Here is a 23,815-nt window from a genome sequence, read left to right as displayed (position 1 = left end):
AGGTATTTTAAGCCTCATATGAAGAAAGATCATGAAGCCAGTTTCTACTCATGGAAGCATTTTTGAGACCTCCATCCGATCTAGGTTGGCACTGAGTGCTTCAGCATCTGTAAGGAGTGGTCCTCCTACCATGCTTGATTCCTGCTAGTGCTCACCATCCCCAGTGCCTACGAAGAGGCATAAGAAGCAGACTGCCGAAAGGGGAAGTTCTTCTTCGAATAGTATCTCTATGTGTGCTCCACTGTAGGTGCACTTGCATCCCTGCACTGCTGTTCGGAGAACTTTGGTAGCAGTGTCCATTTGGTCCACTCATGCACTGTCCCCTGCTTATGCCCTGCCATGGGGCTAACTAGCGGACCCGGGTGAACCCTGCCTCAGTTCCTTCTCAACTGCCCTTTGCTAAAGATGGAGCTATTAGCAGTCCGTTCATCGAATTGTTATCTCTCTTTTAGCATTTCAATAATTAATCCTTTTTCTCTTAGGCCTTGGCTACACTTGCACATTATACCGCAATAAAGCCTCTCAGAGCACTCTACCTTACTCCCCATCCACACTGGCAAGACACATAAAGCGCTCTGACTCCCTGGCTGGAGCGCTCCTGGTACTCCATCTCCCCAAGAGGATTAACAGCTGTTGCGTATTGGGTGAGACGCTTCAGTGCCAGTGTAAACGAGAAGTAACGTTACAACACTCTAATTGACCTCCTGAAACATCCCATAATCCCCTTAACTGAAGTGGCCTCTCTTGTGTTTGTTGTGATCTCGGGACGCGGAAGTGCCTTTCAAGGCTCCGTTTCGGAGTGCCGGCTGCTTATCTGGTCTGAGAAAAAAACAAACAGCTAATGTTTGCTTTGAGTGAGTGAGAGAGAGAGGCGGGGGAAGAGAAGGGGGTCTGAACTTACAAGACAGCATGCTGACACACTCTCAGCACCCCAAAACACACTCTCTCTCCCCCCATACTCCCTGTCACACTCCACCCCACCCCGCCATTCGAAAAGCACGTTGCAGCCACTTGAACGCTGGGATAGCTGCCCATAATGCACCGCTCCCAATGCAGTTGCAAGTGCTGCAAATGTGGCCACGCCAGTGCGCTTTAAGCTCTCAGTGTGGACAGACTGGAGCGGTTTCCCTCGTGCGCTCTCCAAAGGCTGGTTTAACTTAAAGTGCTCTACAGCTGCAAGTGTAGCCAAGCCCTTAGTGGTAGAGCTTTCTTTATTTTCTCTTTCCTAGAAACCTCCTTTTTATTTTCCCGTTTGTCTGGGATTGCCCCAGCATGGGGTATGCCCAGTTCACCAGGCTTTAAGAAGTGCTTCTCATGCAAGGAGGCCATCCCTGTAGTGGATAAGTATTCCCGCTGTATCCGCTGCCTCAGGGAAAGTCACATTCCCAAAAAGTGTGGTCTCTGCCAACAACTCAAGCCCAGATCTCAGAAGGACAGAGAACTGAGACAAAAATCCTTCTCATGGAGGCAGTTCTTCAGCGTTCCCCAGACCCGTGCCTGGAGACAAACCGATGGCGTGAATCTTCCCCACAGCCCTTGACATCTAGGGACTATGAGTCCAAGAAATGAGGCAGGCACCCCTTATGTAAGGTTTCAAAAAGAGTCCGCAGAATAAGACCCGAGCTAGCCAGAAAAGATCACTGGCACATTCGATATCGTCAATACTGAGGCATTCCAAACAGTACCCATAGCTTACGAGGATCTGAAGCGGCAGGTGCCATTGATGCACCTAAAGACCTGATGGGCATAGGCACCGAAGCAATGATACTGACGGATACAGGCAAGGACAGAGACAGCACCACCATGAAGAAGACACTATCGGTAAAAGCAGTACCATCAACACCGTCAACAGCAAACCATCCAGTCTTGGCGCGCTCGGTATGGCCAATATCCCCAATCCCCTCCATGCCGACCCATCACTATCGGCACCAGTTCAGTCGGCACTGCAGGAATTCAGACACTTGAGAGAACTCATGGTATCCGACCGGGCTCCGGTACCGAGTTTCCTTCAGGCACAGGAATCTTCACCGGCACCATGCCATGCACCTCCATTCTCCAATGGTGGATCAGATAGTGAGCCGGAGGAGGTAGTCTCTCACTGCTCCTCCCAGGTTATTATGGTGCATGCTATCAACCTGAGGCCCCTCAGTCATACCCTCCACCTGTTCCTCAACCACCATGGTATGGCCAGCCATGGGCGCCACCATCAGGACCGCTTCCACTGCCCGAGTGGCCCTACTGGGACCCTTGGTTAGCGTACAGACTCCACGCCTCCTGAGCATCCAGCGTGACCAAGAGTGAGCCCTGGAGGCACTCTCCCTCAGCCATAGCATCCAGATCCTCTGAAGCTCCGGAGGATATCATGGAGGAACAGGAGAGCCAATTCAGGAGGAAATCACACCAAAGACCAACATCTCTTCCTCCTCCCCGGGCAAGGCACAGATGCCCCACCCCCCACCATCCTTAGCCTCCGACTTCAAGCTATTTCAAGATCTGGCTAAAAGAGTAGCAGACACACTGCAGATACCTCTCGACAAGGTAAAAGACACCCATCATAAGCTCTCAGATATCTTGCACTCCTCCTCTTCCTCCAGAATAGCCCTCCCTATCAAGAAGACCCTTCTGGACTCAGCCAAACCTATATGGCAAACCCCCTGCATCAGTCACACCTACCTGGAAATGGACCGATAAGAAATATTATGTCTCAGCTAGTGTTATTGAATTTTTTTTCCCCCATCCGCCCTCTTATTCTGTTGTTGTGGATGCCATAAACTCCTGTGGTCGTCAACATCAAGTGAGATCCTCCCTTTATGATAGGATTTGGAAATGCCTCAACCTGTTCCGGAGAAATGCCTATTCCTCCACTACACTGCAATTCAGAGTTGCAAACTATCAAGTTCTGACAGCAAAGTATGACTACATCAATTACACCAAGCTTAATACCTTTATTGATCCGCTCCCAAAGTCGCAGCGTGAACAGTTTCACGCCATTGTTAATGAGGGAATTGCTAGAAGAGGAAAGAGTATACAAGGAAGGGAAATAACCAAAAAATTCCTCCCTCTACCTTCTTCCAGCAGTAGTACTACTACTGCTACTGAGAATGAGGACCTTTTTAGAGAGAATTGAAGCCTTCTAACATGGAAGAAGCTGAAAAGGAGCTATTTTATGTTGAATTTCTCAAGACAACGTTGTCATCACGCTGTATCTCATCCTGAAGGACTTTGACAGAAAAGAAAAGAGAGGGAGGGTAGTAAGACCATGTAGATATTTTCCTGGTGGCTACAAGAAGAACATTTATATTCCTCAGCTTACCACCCTAGAAGATGTAAGAAATTCTGAATGGAAGAAATCCCATAAACACAGTAAGTATAAGTGGCATTAATCAACTTTAAAAATGTATGAATGCTACAGTATTAACAGGAACAAAGCAGATGCCTTGTGGTTTCAGGCATGACTTCCTTACCATGGACACTGATTCCCACAGAAAGGTATGTCCTCCTGAAAGAGGCAGTTGGTGTGTCAAGGAGTGAGGGTGGGGGATTGACTCAACTCCCAGAGCCTCGGTTGCTACCATCTGTTTTAATAGGGTCATTCTGGCACTGATTTATTCACTATCAGAGAACCTGTGGTTCAAAAATAAAAATATCAGTCCTTCAAGATTTTTCTGGTCACATCTTGAGATGACACCAAACTGTGCTTGATGCAACTATCTGTGTATATTTGTGCATATATGCAACAGTAGCTTTAAGCTGATTTTACAACCTCCTCCCCAAGTCCTGGCCCATCACAGTGCCAGACAATTCCACTGGACCAAAGTAGACCAACCTAAGGACTGTTCCAAGTTCCTAGAAGGGTTGGAATCAACATGAGCAATCGCAACAGGGACAAAGGAGAGACAAAGGGGTACATAGAGGGGAAATATAATGAACATCTTAGAAGTCTCTATTCTAATACAAGTATAGGGAATAAACAGGAAGAACTAGAAAAACTAGTGAATAATCACAATTACAACATCACTGGCATCATAGAAACTTGGTGGGATAATTCCCAACTGGAATATTGGTATAGAAGGGCACAGCTTGTTCAGGAAGGACAGGCAGGGAAAAAAGGGAGGAGGTGTTGCTTTGTATATCAAAAATGTATGCACTTGCGCTGAGGTTGAGATAGACGTGAGAGGCAGACCTGTTGAAAGTCTCTGGGTAAGGATAAAAGGGTTAAAATTAATCAAGGGTGATGACATGGTAGGTGTCTAATATAGACCAGCTCACCAGGAAGAAATGGTGGATGAGGTTATTTTAAACAAACAAAAATCAGCCAAAGCACAGGAATGGTGAACTTCAGCTACCTAGACATCTGTTGGGAAAATAAGGCAGCCGGTCACAGATTATCCAACAAGTTCTTAGAATGCATTGGAGACAACTTTGTATCACAGATGAGGGAGAATGTGACTAAGGGAGAAGCTAGTCTAGATTTGATACTGACAAACAGGAAGGAACTGTTTGAGAATTTGATGGTGGAAGGCAGCTTGGGTGAAAGTGATCAGGAAATGATAGAGTTCATGATTCTAAGGAATGATACGTGGGAAAACAGCAGAATAAAGATAATGGACTTCAAGGAGAGAGATTTTAGCAAACTCAGATAATTGGTAGGTAAGATCCAAAGAGAAGAAAATCTAAAGGAAAAAAAAGAGTTCAGGAGAGTCGTCAGTTTTTTAGAGAGACATTAAGAGCAGATGAGCAAACTATCCCATTGCATAGGAAAGATAGGCTGTACAGTTAGAGACAACCCGGGCTTAACCAGGAGATCTTCAAGGACCTGAACCTCAAAAAAGAGTCACACAAAAAGCGAAAACTAGGTCAAATTACAAACGAATATAAAACACCACCACACGCCTGTAGGAACAAAAATAGAAAGTCCAAGGCAAAAAATTAGATTAAGCTAGCTAGGGACATACAAGGTAACAAGAAAATATTTTTACATATACATGAGAAGCAAGAGGAAGACAAGGACAGGGTAAGCCCATTACTCAGTGAGAAGGGAAAGACAATAACAGCAAAAAGCACCAATGTCCAAAGTGTAAAATGCCTTTTTTGTTTCAGTTTTCATCAAAAAAATTAGCAGTGATTGGATGAGTAACATAGTGAATGCCATTGTAAACGGGGTAGGATCTGAGGCTCTAATAGGTGTTACCAGATTTGCCTGTTACTTTGGGGTATGCTCATTTATTAGGGTTACTCTTCTGGGGGGGGTTCTGTAATTCTGTCAATGTACTGCTTGTGTCACTTGTGTTTCCAATGGAGCTCTACTTCTCCTTCTGCAAGTTCCCTGCCAATGGAGCTATCCTGCAGGACCTAGGCTCCCCATGGCTGGGTTCCTCCACCCCCAGAATCAGATCAACACACATGCACACGTTAACAGAGCGCGTTTGAGTGGACCAGGTCAGTCAGCACTCCCAAGCTGACCCCTTATATGATCCTTGGACTCAGCAGGCTGGGTTGAACAGCACTTCCAAGCTGCCACCTTCAGATGCCACGGACACCGCACTGGAATAGAGTACAGTACGCCTGAGCAGGCTGGGTCAATCAGCACTCCCAAGCTGCCACCCTTATATCCCCCTGGACTCAGCAGGCTGGGTCGAGAAGCACTTCCAAGCTGCCACCCTCCTATGCCACAGGTTCAGCACGTTCCTATCCCCACTTTCACGTTACAATTGTTCTGGTAGTAACCCACTTGATGAGCAAACCCCACAGGATTTTTGGGCTGTATGGGGATCTTTAGCTTAGGTAAGAGGTGCGTTGCTGCAAAGCAAATGGAGAAGCCAAAAACACAAAAGAGAGAGGGAAGCAACCTGCTTAACCATATAAGTTATTTATTGACAGGTAATAACTATACAAGGAGAGCCAAACAAACAAAAACGGTTACAATATTAAATCTAGCTTAAATTTGATTACAAAAGTCAGGTTTAGAAAACTGTACCTGATCACACAAGTCAGGGTTAGAAAGCTATACCTAAAGTAGAATTAAAAAACAGAGAGAGAGAGTTGGGTTCTCAGCACTCCGTGAAGCTTGAACCAGTCGGGGTTCCCAGGTGGTGGTTGTAGCTGAGGGTCCGGAGTGCTGGAGACAGGCAGAGCCCCCAGCATGATCAGTCAGGAGAAGATGAAGTCCCAATGGAACTGCTGCAGATTTTGGATCCAGGCATCAGAACACTTACTTGAGCGTGGGTAGGGTTTTTTCCTAGGGAAACAACAATGGTTCATGGAAGAACACTAGATTTGTTTATGGATAAACTGATGGCTTGGGGGAGTATACCAAAGTTGTTTTGTTCAGGCTAGACAATAGGAACTGATCATTCCTGGCTATGGGTTTTGAGGGAAACTCACAGTGCAATTAGGCAGCTTCAGTGTTTTGGATACCAGTAAAGGATTTATTACTAGAATTGGTCTGAAAACTACTGAGCTGGCTGTGTGCAGGAGTGGGTTCATTAACATCTGGAGCAGAGATCCCCCATCATGCAGTGCTTCTCTGCTTTTCTGGTCCCAGAGTTCAGTGCGGTTCTTGCCTTGGAATCTCTGTTCTCCATTCTGTATGCTAATGGAGATGCCTCCCTATCCCATCGCCGCTGCAAATAAGGCTAGGGGAGTTGCCTTAATCCTATCATCCTTGTCCAGAGAGGTTTAGGTGTGTCTCCGACTACCTTTTCATTGCTTTTTGTAAGTCTTTCTTCTGATCGGTTTTGGTTCAAGCAGAGGCTGGGGGTGGGAAGGTGTCCTTCGTGAGTCAGACAGACTGGATACTGCGCCCTGCTTTCCCAAGAACATAGAGCTGACAGGTAACATAGGGAAAAAGGCAAATTAAGAATTACTTAGACAAGTTAGATGTCTTCAAGTCAACAATGCCTGATAAAATACATCCTAGAATACTTAAGGCACTGGCTGAAGAGATCTCTGAGCCATTAGTGATCATCTTTGCAAACTCATGGAGGATGAGAGAGATCCCAGAGGACTGCAAAAGGGCAAATATAGTAACTCTCTATAAAAAAGTGTGTAAGGAAAACCCAGGGAATTTTAGACCAGTCAGCTTAACTTTGGGACCCAGAAAGATAATGGAGCAAATCAATCAATCAGATTGTAAGCACCTAGAAGAAAATAAGGTGATATGTAATAGCATGAACAAATCCATGTAAAACCAACCTAATATTCTACTTTGACAGGGTAACAAGCCTTGTAGATGGGGGGGGGGGGGGAGGGAAGCAGTAGTAGACTTTACAAAGGCTTTTGATACTATCTCATATGACCTCATAAACAAACTACAGAAATATAGCCTGATGAACCTGTTATAAGTGACTAAACAGCTGGTTGGAAAAGCGTTCTCAGAGAGTGGTTATCTGTGGTTCACAGTCAAGTTGGAAGGGCATATCGAGTGGAGTCTTCAAGTACATTAAGTTAACTACTGAGGACAGGACAAGAAGTAAGAGCTTAAATTGCCACAAGGGAGATTTAGGTTAGACATTAGGAAAAACTTCCTAACTAAGGGTAGTTAAGCACTGGAACAAATTACCTAGGGAGATTGTGGAATCTCTGTCATTGGAGGTTTTTAATAATAGGTTAGACAACCACCTGTCGTAGATGGTCGAGATAATACTCAATCCTGCCTCAGTGCAGGGAACTGGACTAGGTGACCTATCAAAGTCCCTTCCGGTCCTAAGTTTCCATGATTCTATGCTTGACTGCCCATAAGCCCCAGTGGGCTGTTCCAGCAACTGAGGAAAACAAGAGCACTCAGTCATGCTCGCTTCACCATGGCCACATCCTCTACAATGGGGCATGGGAATGAGCTGACATGTAACCATGTTATTTATCCTGTGACCCAGGGATTCCCCTTACACAAAGGAATCCTGAGTGGGCTATTTAAGCGAGCTTTTTGGTGTGTCCACATGACAACAAATATATTTGTTTTGTATAAGAGGATGTATATATTTGAGGTATCTAAAATTTGTTTTTTGCTTGGCCTCTGCTCCCCATACCCACCTTGCACAGTTCTCTAAGTTAGTGGGGCATGAGCACTTTTGAAAATCAGGCCTCTTATTTGGGTGCCAAATATGAACTCAGTAGCCTAACTTTATGCATCTATTTTTTTAAAATCCTGGCCTTTTTATCCTAGTCTCTCTCTTACTTGGTTCAGCAAACAAATAGTATCTTCATAATGCTAGAAAATAAACTTTGTTTCCTCAATCACTAAAGTTTAACTGGAACATCTATAATTATATCCGCTTCTAAGGAAACATTTTCTGGTTCAAGGACAATAATTTTTTCCTACTTTGTTTTGGTTGAGCTGTATGTATTTTCCCTTGAAAAGAAACTCCACACTTCATATATATAGTAATTGTCTTCCTCAAACAGCTATAAATTACAGTAAGAGTATAATGTAAATCAGATTTGGATTACCGATCTTCCCAAGATTTACAAGAGGGCATAAATATCGATGTTTTTTCTGAATGCTTTTGCCATCAGTAATGAGTCAGATATTTCTGAAAAAATCTGACAAAGGAGTCAAAGTATTACAAGGATAAGCTTCTTCAGCCCCAGCTCATGAAGGGTGCAGTTTTAAAAATCATTTTCTGTTGTCTCCAATGTAAGATACACCAGTGCATTGTCTTTAATAAATGTTCCAGTAAGGGCTGTACAGCTTTCTCCCTGTGATTGCAATCCATCAAATTTTGTCCTCCAGTTTTGTTATACTGCCATCAGTGGACTTCACCTTTCCCCAGTCCACACACTTGTATTTTACTGTGATAGCTGACTGAATGGTATCTGGTTGAAGGCATTCCAGCTACAACATTTTGGGACTCACCATGAGTATCTACTATACCAGTATCTAATGATATATAAAATGCTCCTTCTAAACACTAAACTCATTGTGTCAAGTATCAGGGGGTAGCCGTGTTAGTCTGTATCTACAAAAACAACAAAGAGTCTGGTGGCACCTTAAAGACTAACAGATTTATTTGGGCATAAGCTTTCGTGGGTAAAAACCTCACTTCTTCGGATGCATAGAGTGAAAGTTACAGATGCAGGCATTATATACTGACACATGGAGAGCAGGGAGTTACTTTGCAAGTGGAGAACCAGTGTTGACAGGGCCAATTCAATCAGGGTGGATGTAGTCCACTCCCAATGAATTCATTTGCAAATTTAACACCATTAATCTGGGCTTGAATAGGGACTGGGAGTGGCTGGCTCATTACAGAAGCAGCTTTTCCTCTCCTGGAATTGACACCTCCTCATCTATTATTGGGAGTGGACTACATCCACCCTGATTGAATTGGCCCTGTCAACACTGGTTCTCCACTTGCGAAGTAACTCCCTGCTCTCCATGTGTCAGTATATAATGCCTGCATCTGTAACTTTCACTCTATGCATCCGAAGAAGTGAGGTTTTTACCCACGAAAGCTTATGCCCAAATAAATCTGTTAGTCTTTAAGGTGCCACCAGACTCCTTGTTGTTTTTACTAAACTCATTGTTATAAGTCAAATACCCATTTTAACCATACTAACACATGGGTGAAACAGACTGGTTTCCAGCAATGAATTTGCCAGTGATTGGCTGAGACCTTAAGTCTTGGCAAGAGCTGACACCTGGTCTGCCAGCATCACAAGCACAGAGATTATATTTGAACTGAAAATTCTCATTTTCGTTCTGGTGCTATATATGTTTGATTTCCATATGTTGCTCAGTTCAGGATGAGATGAGATGCATAGGACTTTGATCCCCCACTTCCCAGCCAATTTCTACAAGTTTCCTTCCCTGCTCCCCTACTCTACACTTTGATTCCTGCTCTCCCTGCCAGCATTGCATTCTGTGGACTTTCTGGACCCATGGAGATTAATTGGTGTGGTCTGGTCTGTAAAATCCTAGTTCTTCTTTGAGTCTACATGGATTCCACTCTTGGTGGAAATGCACTCATGCACATGAGATTGGATTCTTTTAGCCAGCAGTGTCTGTTGAGGCCACACCTGTATCCTAGATATCCTCACACCCCTCCATAAAAGGACATAAAGGGTGGAGCGGGCCCAGCAGTCTCTCAGTACCGCCTTACTGCTCATGGCAGCAAGACAGAACCCTGCAGTGTCCATCTGCTTCTCTGAACACTGTAATAATGTTGCAAATCAGTTAATTGTTAGTAGTTTTAGTCTTTTGCCTGTTGGCGCTTTGTGTATGTGTGCTGGAAGCAAACTCCCTGGGGTTTAAAACCTGCTCCTTATGTGAAACCTCAGTGCTGCTTAACAGGCACTCCAGGTGCCTTTTTTTTTTACCTAGGAAAGGGACGTATTCCTGAGCAGTGTTCCATATATTGCTTCTTCTCTAAGTGGACAGAAAAAGCTAGAGAAGCCCACCTAAAATTGTTCCTGGTGTAGCATTCTGTGCAAGTGTCCACTGATGCCTAAAGGAAGAACATAACGAGACCATAGTCCTTTGGTTCGTCCCTGTCTATGAGAACCCCAGTGAATTGAGATTCCAACCCAAGCTCCCATGCTACGTTAACCAAGAAGCCCCAGTCGTCTACCTCCATTCTGGGTCAATGATCTCAGGTAGGTAGGAAGGAGCACTGCTCAAGAGATAAGATGGAGTGCAAGGCGCCTTCTCTAGTACTTACCAAATCAAGACATAAGAGTCAGCAGTATCTGACTTATCTTGAGCTCACAAGTCAAGGGATATCCAAGGTCCTGGCATAGGTCAATTTGATGACTTTGTGCTGGCTGCTAAACATGCCTGCAGTACCCACTAAACTCATGGACTGCCCTTCCAGCAATACCAATACCCTCAGCCTCTACAGGTTGAGGATGATTGATAGCTGAGCCACCAAATTCCTGGCAGATGAGGGAAGTATCACAGGGTACTGATTTCATCCCCTACCCAAATGGGGAAAATACAGCAAAGCTATGGCACTCCTACAGGATGACCCTACATTTGGAAGAGGTGTATTCTTTCTCTACTTCCCCATCAAGATACAGTAGGGAGTCAACTCCTACATTCCCTCCCCCATTTAGGTAGCACAGTGGAAGGCAGGAAGGACCTCTAGGGAGGGCTGTGTCATCAGGAAACTATCTGGAGCTCACAGAGAAGATCCCTCTTTGTACCCCTTATGTACCCCCCATCCCAATACATATACTTTCATCAGCCTTGTCCCTATCAGATGCTTTGGAGTTGCAGCCATATTCTTATAAGCCTGCAACTTCTGCCCCATCTACTGTTAGATCCCCCTCCCCAAAGAGGCAGTATAGACCAACCCCAAGTCAACTAGTGCAGCCTCAGCTCCTAGGAAATGATGGAGGAGTAACATCTATAAAGGGGAGGAACAACTCATAACCACTACAACCACCTCATCCTCCCATGATGAAGCCATAAATCCCTTGTCACTTTCCTCAGATGACAGCTTCATGGTGTTCTAGGACCTCATCAGGTACATGGCAGAAACATTGGAGATACCTCTGGAAATGGTGTAAGAGAAATCTCACAAGTTCTTGACTACTGTGTATTCTTCTATACCTGGAAGGCTCACCATACGGCTAAATGAGATATTGTTGAAGACTGCAAAAGGCCTGTGACAGACTCCATCATTGATTCCAGCCATATGTAAGTGTGCAGACAGAAGGTTTCGGGTCCCTTCCAAGGTGCTGAGTACTTTTACTATCATCCAGTACCAAGCTCTCTGGATTTCTCCTGGACAGCTGCTACCAGGGCAGCCGAGAGTGGGTTCGGACCCCATTGAAAAAAATTTTTCGGGCCCCCCAGCAAGGGCGGACCGGCTAAACAGGGCTGACGAGGGGTGGGGCGGGCGGGGAAGCCGGGCAAGCCAGGCTCGGAATTTTTTCAGGCCCCCCCAGCAAGGGCAGACCAGCTAAACAGGGCCGATGGGGGGGGGGGAAGCCGGGCCCTGGGCCCCCTTCCGGACCACCGGGCCCCGGTAATTTGTACCGGCTTTCCCCTGGCTGCTACAACCAATCAGCAAGTGCCTCCCAAAACAACTCCTACGGAGAAAAAGACTAAAAAGCTGGACCTGTTCGGATGCAGTCTACTCATCCACCAGCCTTCAGATACACATGGATATCCACTAAGCCCCCCTCTCTAAATACGACATTCTGAATTTGGAACAAACTGTCTCAGTTTGTGGACAAGCTTCCAGAGAAACACAGAGGAATTTAAAGCCACCGCAATTAAGGGACAACTGATGGCCCATGCTTCCCCTCAGGCTGCAATGGACACATCTGACACAGTGAGGCATGTTTATGGCAACATCTGTGGCAATGAGAAGTTCCTCCTGGCTCTAATCCGGAGGGATTCTCAGGGAAGTCCAAACCACATCTGAGCCCTTTGATGGTAATGAGATTTTTAATTCCAAAATGGATGAAGGCCTCCATTCATTGAAGAACCCCAGGGCAGCTCTACGTTGTTTGGGACTGTACATATCAACCACAAAAGGAAGGAAGGAAGATCACAGTCTTCCTTCTTGCAGCATCCCCCTACCATTACTACTGTCAGCCTCAGAGGATTTTGGAGCCATTGAGAGAGAAGCAAAAGTTCCACTGATGACTTTCAGTCACTTTCTCTGATGCTGCACAATCTGCATCTTCCAACAGGGAGCATATTTGATGATAGTGTCAAGAAATAGAACCTCTGAAGGATCATTTCCCTTCCACCAGTATCCCCTTTGGCAATTGTGTCTTTTATTTCCAGGAACTGGCTTGTATCATCTAGGACCAGAGAGTCCTAGAAATTATCAGCAAGAAATATTCTGTCCAATTCCAGTCCTTTCTTATCCATTTTCAGAGTCCTGTCCTATGAGATACTGTTGAAACATAAATGGACGTCCTTCTATGTCTGGGAGCTGTGGAAGAGATGCCTTTAGAGTTCGGGGCGGGGGGAGCTTATTCCAATTATTTCATCCTCCCAAAGAAGAAAATGGGTAGGTCTCCCATTCTGGACATTTGACATCTTAACAAATTCTTCCATCATTTCAAGTTCAGAATGAGTCCGGCCTTCATAATTCCTTATCTAGATCCTTAAGACTACTTTGCGACTCTCAACATTCAGGATGCCTACTTTCATATATCCTTTCATCCAGCCCACAGGAAATACCTCAGATGCCTGCTAGGAACATGTCACTACCAGTACATGGCCCTGCTCTTTATTTTTTCCACAGCACTGAGGGCATTCACTAAATGTTTGGCGATCATGGCAAGTCATTGAAGGAGATGGGAGTTGCTTGTCTATCCATTTCTCAGTGACTGGCTGATCCAAGAAAGATCACCACAGCAGGTGACCAACTCAGTTCAAGTGACGTTTTGCCACACTGGGTCTAAAAGTCAACAGAGAAAAAAATATCCACTTACTCTGACTGAAAGGATAGATAGGAGCCATGTTAGATTCCAGCTCACCAAGAGTTTACTTTTCACAATAAAAGTTCCAAACTATAGTGAACCTCATCAACCACCTCCATGTTCACCTAAGACATCGATAAGAGCATGCATCAGACTTTTGGGACACATGACTCTATGCACCTATGTGCCACAGTTTACCAGACTTCACCTACGTTCCATACAAGGGTGATTGAAATCTATGTATCTACTCAGCAAGCACCACATGGACATGTTGGTCATGATCCTGCAAGAAGTCCTCTCCTTGTTAAACTGATCGAAAAATACTCTTCAGGTGTGTAAGCAAGGACCACACACATTACAAAGCATCTTTCGCAAGTGGGGATACCCAGCAATAGATCTATTTGCCACAGAGCAGAACAAAAAATCCAAAGATCTTCTGTTGCAGAGGGAGCTCCAGTCTAGGCTCTCTGTTAGATGCTTGTCTCATCCTCTTGATGCTAGGACTAATGTATGTCTTTCTCCAATCCTCATGACGCTGAAGAAATAGAGCCAAGATGCTGGTATGATAGCCCTGGCACTGGCCAGGCACTTCTGGTATTCAGATCTGGTAAACCTCTCAATGCAGCCACCAATCATTTTTGTCTGCTATACACAACATAGTCTTACAGAATAACAATCCAATCCTATACCTGAACACAGCATCATTACATCTGACAGCTTGGATGATGGCTGGCTGACCTAGAAAAGAAGCTGTTCAGTTGTAGTTCAGATCATTCTGCTCCAAAGCAGGAAAGCATCAACTACATTGACTGACTTCAAAAGCTAAATGGAAGATGTTTTCTATTTGGGCATCTTAGCATCAACTGTCTCCCTTGACAATGCCCATTTCAGCTATACTGGACTGTTTATTAATCCTGAAACAGCATGGACTTTGTTAGTTCTATAAGGGTCCATCTAGCAGCAATATCTGCACATCATCCTCCAATCCAGGGCCACATGATATGGTCTTACTTTAGAGTGGCTAGATTGCTTAGGGGCCTAATTCATGTTTTTTCCCCACAGTTCAGGAGCCTCCTGCCTCTGGGACCTCCAGTATAAACAGGGTTAATACCCTTTGAGCCCTTAGCAACCTGTTCCCTATAACATCTATCAGTGAAGAATGCCTTTTTAGTAGCCATTACATCCGTTTGAATGGTAGGGGAGATTGAGACCTTCAAAGTGAGTTCCCCTTATATACTGTTTGATAAGGACAGGGTTGCTCTTAGGCCTCATCCCAAGTTCCTGCCCAAAGTTGTTTCAGAGTTGCACATGAACAAATAAATTCATCTCCCAGTTTTTTCCCCAAGCCTCACTCAATCCTGGGAGAATCTAAACATCAAGCACTTGATATAGTAAGGTTATTGTCATACTACCTTAACAAGAAAAAATTCTTTAGGAACACACACAGACTGTCCATGGCCTTTGCTGGTAGGAGGGATATGGGTCAGGAATTATCAAAATGGGTCTACATTTGTATAAGAACATGTTACAAGCTAGCCAAGTTAGATCTGCCCAGCCACATTAGAGCTCATCCCATAGAGCTCAGGCAGCTTCTACTAACTTTTTGAAAAATGTCCCTATTTCTGAAATTTGTAGGGGAGATGTGCTGAGCTTGGTTCACACATTTACAAGACGTTGTTTTTTCGGAGGAGCTTCCAGATCAGATGCCCATTTTAGTAGGGCTGTCTTCTAGTCATTATTTTAAGTAGTATTCCTAGTACTAATCTCCATGCAGACAACTGCTGGTTAGTCACCAAAGTGGAATCCATATGGACAATCACTCAAACAAGAAAGAATGGTTACATACCTTACAGCAGGGGTTCCCAAACTTTTTCCCTGAGGCCCACCTCTGCAGCTGCAATAGGCAGTGCGAACCACTATTAACACTTCTTGAGGAAAGTTATTAATTTTAATGATTGCATAGCTATAAACTATAATACTGTAAATAAACAATGTATGTTTCCTTTTCATTTTAATGTAAACAATTATAATGATAGAAATCCCTAGCAATATGCGCTCAAAGAAATGCTTCAATGCTTATAAACCAAACAGGTTTAGTAAAACTACACTTTAAAAAAACGCTAAGAGCAAAATGTGGTGTTCAACCAGGGAGAAAACACTATATAAATGTACAATGTACAAAACTGAACAATAGCAACAATGTTAACAAAATTGTTAAAAAAAAAACCATTGTGTTATTAATTGATTTTAAAACAAAACAGTTGTCCAACTTTTAACACTATATTGTGATTTCATTTTTTAATGAAATATTAAATCTGAATTTCTGTGCTATGTAAGTAAAGACCCAACTCTACTCTCTACTAATTAGAAAAAAATAAAATATTGCAAATAAAAATATAAAATAACAGTTATATTATAACACACTTGGGCAACAGGTAATCATCCAATCCGGTAAAAGGGAATCCAAACTTCAAGTATGTGTCATATTTTCTTACTGGCTCATTTTGTGTAGCTGTAGATGGTCCGGGACTTTAATTATCTTCTCCACCAGTGTGCTCTTCTTTTTTTCTAAAAATAAATCGATCCACGTCAGATTGAAATCCTGCTTACTGTTTTTTACAGTTGTAAATGGCGGACTGTGTGTATGTTGCTAGGTTACTTTGCAGTGAAACACACCATTGTACTTGCGAGAATTAAACTTGACATACTGCAGCTTGTTTTTTTTAAAATAAATAAAGTTTTTTCTATATTCTCTCCAACATAAACAGCTCAAAACATTTATATAGCTTTTACTTGGATTACACGAGTCACGTGTAGTTAAAGATTTACTAAGAGCTTGACTGGAGAATGCAGTTGCACGGCGGACAACCTGGGATTGTGTCTCCTTCCCTGCTACTACAGAGTCGTGCAGCTTTCAAATTCTGTAGTGGTGAAGGAACTGAGGAACAGTTGGGCCTTCTCTGCCATTTATGCTCTCAGGAGTGTGTGTTGGGAAGGGGGAGCATGTGGGCATGTAGGGCACAGGTGTGGCCCCAACAGACATTGGTAACAAAAAAGAATCCCAGTGTGGTGTGCATGAGCACATGTGCACAAAGAGTGGAATCCATGTGGAGAACACATCTCCAAGAACCATAATTACTGTAAGGTGAGTAATTGTTCTTTTCTAAAAATGCAAATAATACAGATAATAACCATTTAAAAGAAAGAAAAAACATAGATAAAATGGAGCTAGAGAAGGATCACCTAGCTTACCTCTCATTTCTGAATGTCTCATTTTCACTGCTTTCTGAGAAAGGAAACTTCCTACTAACTAACTGACATGTGAAAGTAGCTGATATGGAAGGTGTGTGATTTATAGCTACAAGTAAAAGATGGGTTTAATAAGGATCTTGTTTTCTTTCTGACACTGTTCAAACAAAATCCACTTTACTTACAAATAAGTAGTAGTTACTATCTCAGTACAGGGCAACTGCACCAGTGTTTCCCCTTAGAGGACCAGCAAGGGCGCATACTCTCTCAAACGTCTAGCTCCCCTGTCACTGGCTTTCTTGAGTGCAAACCCACATTTCACTGCCTCCTGACCAGGATATTCCCAGGCTGCACAGTTCCTTCCCTTCACTGTGTTATTCCCAGCAGAGACAGTCTGCCTCAGCACACTTGCTTGCTTTTTCTTAGAGATGGCTAACAGGTATCATTGCTACAATTATAAGTTACCCGCACAGAACTTCTTATGCAAACCTATTTTATTCGTAAGGAAAAAACACTATAGAGAAAACAGATTAAAAACAGTAAAAGAACCTACACACACACTAATAAGCTTACCAGAGAACACCCCAATCCTAACAGGGGCTCTAGCAAAAGCAGTCCTTCAACACCTCATCTTCAGGGTTTCCTATGTAGTCACAAGTTCATCCCAGCTTCAGCTCAGAACACGCACACTCATAACATGTTTAGTCCATCCTGTATACAGTTCAGGGGTCTTTGATGTGGAGCTTCCTGGAGGAGGTAATTAGTAGACAATGGGTTTTCCTCCCTAGGGCATAGCTTCAAAAGTGTGGGTTTGAAGTGGGTTATTTGCATTCCCCTCACTCCCCAGGTATTTCCTAGGAAATCCACTTTACATGCATTGTCCTAAAAAGTCTTTTGAAGTTCTTAACTTTTAAGTTACTCAAGTCCTTTAAAAAGTCACATACAATCCTACAATAACACATAAACTGTTGCATTTTCAATACAGTGGCCATCAAGGACAAACTCAATTCACTAACGCTTAACTTAATTCAGTAAAGTTTATTCAGGATAGTCAGTCTGTCACAGTTACATCTTTGAATACCTGAGTGAGACAAACTGAACAAATCTTCATTTAATGGAGTTTCTCTTAGGGAGAATATCAGAATTTTGTGGTGTTAAGCTTTTGGTGATCATTGTGGCAGAAATGTGTTTTAAGGGAGAATTTGAAGGAGGACAGTGTGGTGGCTTTGTAGAGTTTTATGGGGAGCTCTTCCTGTGCAGAAGAGAAGCAGGGGAGAAAGTGTGATGGTTAGAAAATTTACAGATGGATAGTGAAGACTAGCATTGTTGGCAGTATGGAGGTGGGAGTCAACATTTCAACTGTGTACAAAGAAGCAATAGGTAGGGTGAACATAGACGATGAAGAACCGTAAAAATGAAGACAAGTAGTATTTATTTGATGCAGTGGGAAAGGGGGAACCAGTAGAAGAATGCAAAGAGAAAAAGGAGATTATATGGTTGAAGTGACAAGGCAGGAAAACTAACTTTGCGTGTTAAGTACACATATAGTTTTGGATTGTGTGTGAGTACACTCCAGATGATTGACTTTTGGCTGGAGAGGGGGAGCAGAGAATAAAGAAGGCAACCGGACGTGAACCTAACTTGCTCAAGAGAACACAGCAAGTCAGTCTCAGAGCTGGGATTAGCATCTAGGGGTGAAATCCCCCAAATCATTGCTATGCTGCCAGTCTTTAAGAGAGTCCAAGATCCTTCTTGTAATTACTGATGTGTGGAAGTGTTTTAAAGAGGAATTACCTAAGGCCTTGTCTACACTGCCACTTTACAGCGCTGAAACTTTCTCGCTCAGGGGTGTGAAAAAACACCTCCCCGAGCGATGCAAGTTTCAGCGCTGTAAAGTGGCAGTGTAAACAGTGCACCAGCGCTGGGAGCTACTCCCCTCATGGGGGTGGGTTTTTTACAGCTCTGGAAGAGCTATCTCCCAGCGCTGGAGCCATGACTACACAGCCACGTTAAAGCGCTGCCGTGGCAGCGCTTTAACATTGGTAGTGAAGACATACCCTTAAACAGTTTCTGATATAGAGTACCTTATGAACCCTGTGTTTTATTCATTTTGGATCTGGACCCTAAACTGTTTGCACATGCCCTCCACACACTCTCCTGAGTTAGTCATCCTGTTCTGTCATCTTACTATCATTGACGTTATGTTACAATGTGTGACTGCCAGTAGTATAAAGGCCCTACCGTCAATCAAACCCTAACCCTGCCCCTTGACCCCTTAAGCCCCGCCCCTTGGTTCCTCCCACCTGTCACCGGAAGTCCCACCCGATGGGGGTATTACTTCCGGGGTCAAGGTACCACCTGACCGGAAGCAAGGTGTGTCATGTGACCCCTCTAAGAACTCCTCCCACCACCTTCTACCAATCAGGAGGGGTTTCGTCCCAATAGGACCGCCCCGAGAGGAGATTTTGACCAATCAGGGTGACTTCCGGGGCGGGGGTGACCCGTCCGGAAGTGGGTCATGTGACCCGCTCTAAGAACTCCCCCCACCACCCTCTACCAATCAGGAGGGGTTTCGTCCTGACAGGACCGCCCCGAGAGGAGATTTTGACCAATCAGGGTGACTTCCGGGGTGGGGGTGACCCGTCCGGAAGTGAGTCGTGTGACCCCACTAAGAACTCCTCCCAAGGCCCTCCGCCACTCAGAGTGCAGCACCATTACCCCATAAGTCCCAGCGCCAGACAGAAGAGGCGGCCATCTCTTACCAAGGACACGTGTTTTCAAAATCGCGGAAAGGCTGCTGAGAGGAAACATGAACTCCTTCATCACCCCCGTGAGAACTTCGGACTTTGTTTTAGCCCCGAGCACCTTTGGACTTGTGTGGAGAAAGCGCTACAATCAGCGATAGTTCCAAGGAGGACCCTTTGACCCAACCGTTGATGGATACGCCGGAACCCGACCCCGAAACCCTCGTGAGGCACCCCCGATGAGCGTGACGGCCTCTCTTTGTCCACCCCCTCAGAGGTGGAAGGCAATCGCGGCTCGGGGGAGGCACCGGTGGACAAGGCGAACGGAAAAGATGCTGCTCAGGTAAAATGAATGATTAAGAAGCGGCGGTCAAGGAGGGGTGGGTAATGGGTTAGGAACCGGGGGTTGCGTAAATTAAAAAACAAGCAGTGGGGGTGCTTACATGGTTTCTTTTCTGAAAATCTCTCAACAGCTCGACGATGCCTTTTTAGAGGCCTTTAAGCACTTACACATCGGTAGCCCTGTGGGAGTAATTATATCGTGCGTCAGCTGTTTTTGCTCATGTCTGAGACACAGATCTCAAGCCGAAAAGGACAAAATGGAAGAATGAAACATCTGAGACTCCCTTATGGTAGGGGTCATGGCATCCATTTTTACAGGCGGCTGTAAAAGGTTGTGTTAAACCAGGCGATTAATAAAACTTATTTAAATGTGTCCATATGAATGTGTCCCCTTTCATACTCGTGGTAGTAAAAGACGGTACCAGTAACAGTCATGTCTACACAGACGGCTCTGTTAAAGAAAATATATTACGCCCCGGGGAAGTTGGGAGCTTCGGCGGGGTCAACCCTCTTTTTCAAGTGGCCAGAAAGCATAGTAAAACTTTAAACAGAAGACAGGTGGCAGCATGGCTTTCAGACCAGGATGCTTACACTTTACACAAACCGTCTCGAATACGTTTTAAAAGAAACAAGACCATTGTTTCAGATGTGGATGCGCAGTGGCAGGCAGATTTAGTGGATATACACCGGTTCTCCAAACACAACAGCGGTTTTAAGTACATCTTAACAGTGATAGACATTCTATCCAAATATGCCTGGGCCTTAGGCCTAAAAGACAAGATGAGTGGTGAGGTATCCAAGGCCTTTAAAGCTATTTTCAGTGAAGGTCGCGTGCCTCAAAAATTACAAACCGATCGGGGGAAAGAATTTTTAAACAAACCTTTAAGCGGATTGTTAAAGCGGCATGGAGTTCATCATTTTGTTACCAATAATGAAGTCAAAGCAGGGGTTGTGGAGCGATTTAACAGAACTTTAAAAACTAGGATGTGGAGATATTTTACAGCCCATAACACCTTTTGACATTGATGTCTTACCTGACTTTATAAAGAGTTACAACCAGAGCTTTCACAGAACTATACGTACCAGACCCGTTGATGTTAACCCTTCAAATTCTCTGAAGGTATGGAAAACGGTTTACGGAGATGGTTTTAAAATAAAACCGGTTGTTGCCCCTTTTAGAAAAGGTGACCACGTGAGACTATCTAAAACCAAAGGCGCTTTTGAAAAAGGTTATGAACAGACGTTTACCGATGAGATATTCATAGTGGATGAAGCCTTAACCAGGGGCCAGAGACCTGTATACCGATTAAAAGATTACGAGGGTGAGGCAGTTACTGGATCTTTTTACCCTGAAGAATTACAAAAAGTAAACCTCAAACGAGACAGGATTTACAGGATTGAAAAAGTTCTAGTGGAGAAAGGAAAAGGGAGAAAAAAGCAGCTACTGGTGAAATGGTTGGGGTGGCCCGATAAGTTTAACAGCTGGGTGGAAGCTTCTCAACTCTGTGACATTTAGACACGGGGGGAAAAAAAATTCCTTCTGCAAAGACAGAGAGAGAGAAAAAATGAGCTACGGCGGGTTTTACATTACTTTGCCCAGCAATGCCAGCTCTGCAGTTTTTCCCCAAAACAATATCTCGAACTTTACAATACAGCTAATTAAGCCCTTGGATCTCCTGGGTGCCTGGGAGGTGGGGTTAGTGAAAATACAATACCTGCACAGCTGGAATACTATCAACGAAGACACCCCTTTCGAAATCACCTTTGGAGCTACAATGTGGAATTTCATCCTACGACGAGGTTATTACTCAACCATACCCGAATTACTGGAGCATATGAACAGCAACGTGGCTCGTCATCCCGGACCGCCTGAGGTGGTCATGAACTACGACCCTGTGGGTAGAAAAGTGAGACTTAAATCTACCGATTTTATGTATGTGTTTTCTACTGGCGGGGAGCTAGCTAACATTCTGGGTTTGGGCCCCAAACGCAACGTCCAAAAATTCCCCTTCTCGGCAGACATCACAGGAGGTTTTAACTCCTTGTATCTATACACGGATATCGTAGAACACCAGTTTGTGGGGGACTTTTCTGTTCCCCGGTTACGCTGCGTCCCTGTCCGAGGAAGGAACAACGAGTTTGTTACCATCACCTACGTTAAACCTCATTATGTCCCTGTCAGTAAACACCACATCGACACCATCACCATTGAAATAAAGACAGATCAGAACAGACATGTCTCATTTCGCTTCGGCAAGGTGATCGTCAAGCTGCATCTGTGTCTGCGGAGAGAGCGAGGTTTCTAAAAAGCAAAACACTATTATGGCGATCCCAAAAAATTATGGCGACCCCACCATCTACAGGAACTATTACAAAGCCCAGGCTGGATACGCCCTTCCTGGATATCATGGGGCCCCCGTGACGTACGGGGCTGGTGTGGGTGGAATATTTCGTAGCCTCTTTCGAAAAGCCGTACCGCTTTTGAGGAGGGGGCTAGAGATTATTAAACCCCACGTAAAAACCGCCGCTCAAAACATAGCTAAAGATGTGGTAGGTCATGTCTCCCGTGCTGTTCTGGAGAAGGTGGGGAATACAGCTTCACAGGAAGGATCGGGGCTGATGTACATTAAAAGGAGGAAGAGAAAGAGAAATACCTCATACCCGCGACGCACAGGTCCCCCGAAACCCTTTAAAAGAAGGGCTTTGACACGCAGGGCTGGCCATAAGCGAAAGTCCAAGAGAAAGCCTGGGCGAAAGAGGAGATGCTCTCTGCCTAGTAAAAGAGACATATTTTAATCAACATGGCTTTTGTTCACTACGGGTCTGAAGAGTGCACCAAATCCGAACTAGACTTGTTTCAAATAGCCCCCTACGCAGACCATCATCGAGAAAAGCATCTACATCGAGGTGCCGCCTCTATCGGCCGTTACGGAGTCTGCCCCCATTGATTTTTTTATAGCAGGGAATGGCATAGATTATATGGATTTAAACAACACGCTGCTGTACCTGTGTTGCAAGATTGTAAAAGGAGACGAAACTGAACTCGCCATGGACGCCGAAGTGGGCCTGGTGAATTACCCCGTGGCCTCTATTTTCAGTCAGTTGGTGGATGTCACGCTGGGAGTCTGCCTCATAAGCCAAAGCAACAACTGTTACCCTTACAGGGCCTTTATAGAATCGGTGCTCAATTACAGCGACGACACCCTCGCCACGCAATTTTCCGACGGCCTGTTTTACAATGACACTGCTGGACAACATGAAGAAACAGAGTTGGATGGAGGGAATCTAGGGTTCGTGAGGCGTGCAAAGCTGACGGCCGAGAGCAGAACGGTAGAGCTGCTGGGCCATTTACACAGCGACCTGTTTTTTCAAGAAAAACTTTTGTTAAATGGAGTGGATGTGAAAATTAAACTGACGCGCAGTAAAGACGCTTTCTGTTTAATGGGCAGTGCGGCTGAAGGTTTTAAACTGCGCATTGTATCAGCGTCCCTTTTTGTGAAGAAAGTACGGGTGGCCCCGGGAGTCCGTCTGGGGCACGCGGAGGCCCTGCTTACCGCTAATGCTAAATACCCCGTGGACCGTGTGGGAATGAAAGTGTTTAGCATCCCTGCGGGCAGCAGGGTCAGTAACCAGGAGAACCTGTTCTTGGGACAGTTACCCAAAATGCTTGTCCTAGGGTTTGTGGATAACGATGCCTTTAGCGGAAGTTACGCTAAAAATCCCTTTCATTTTAAACATTACAATATTAATTTTGTGGTCTTGTATGTGGATGGTGAACAGATACCGACCAAGCCTCTGCAACCAGACTTCGAGGCAGGACGCTGCGTGAGAGAATACATGAATTTGGTACAGACAGCTGGTAAACACATGAAAGATCGTTCTCTGTTAATCGACCGTGAGGAGTTTGCACAGGGTTACACCTTGTTTGCCTTTGACCTGTCTCCTGACCAGGAATGCGCTGATCACTATTCCCTGATTAAAACCGGGAACCTGAGAGCAGAAATACGTTTTGGGAAGGCTTTAACGGTTACCGTCAATATGATTGTGTATGGGGTTTTTGACAATGTCATAAAAATAAATCAGAGAAGAAACGTTCT

At 44.6% G+C, this 23,815-nt stretch overlaps 1 protein-coding gene across 2 annotated transcripts in view; it reads left to right on the top strand.

The window, feature by feature from the left end:
• The window catches only part of GPHN (gephyrin), a 582,350-nt gene that overhangs the window by 228,874 nt on the left and 329,661 nt on the right, over positions 1-23,815 (top strand). The window lies entirely within an intron of this gene.

This window comes from Emys orbicularis, chromosome 4, assembly GCF_028017835.1.
Source record: "Emys orbicularis isolate rEmyOrb1 chromosome 4, rEmyOrb1.hap1, whole genome shotgun sequence".
NCBI classification, from domain to species: Eukaryota; Metazoa; Chordata; order Testudines; family Emydidae; genus Emys; species Emys orbicularis.
The sequence above is the reverse complement of the archived record's forward strand: the minus strand, read 5'-3'. Positions and strand labels throughout refer to the sequence as shown.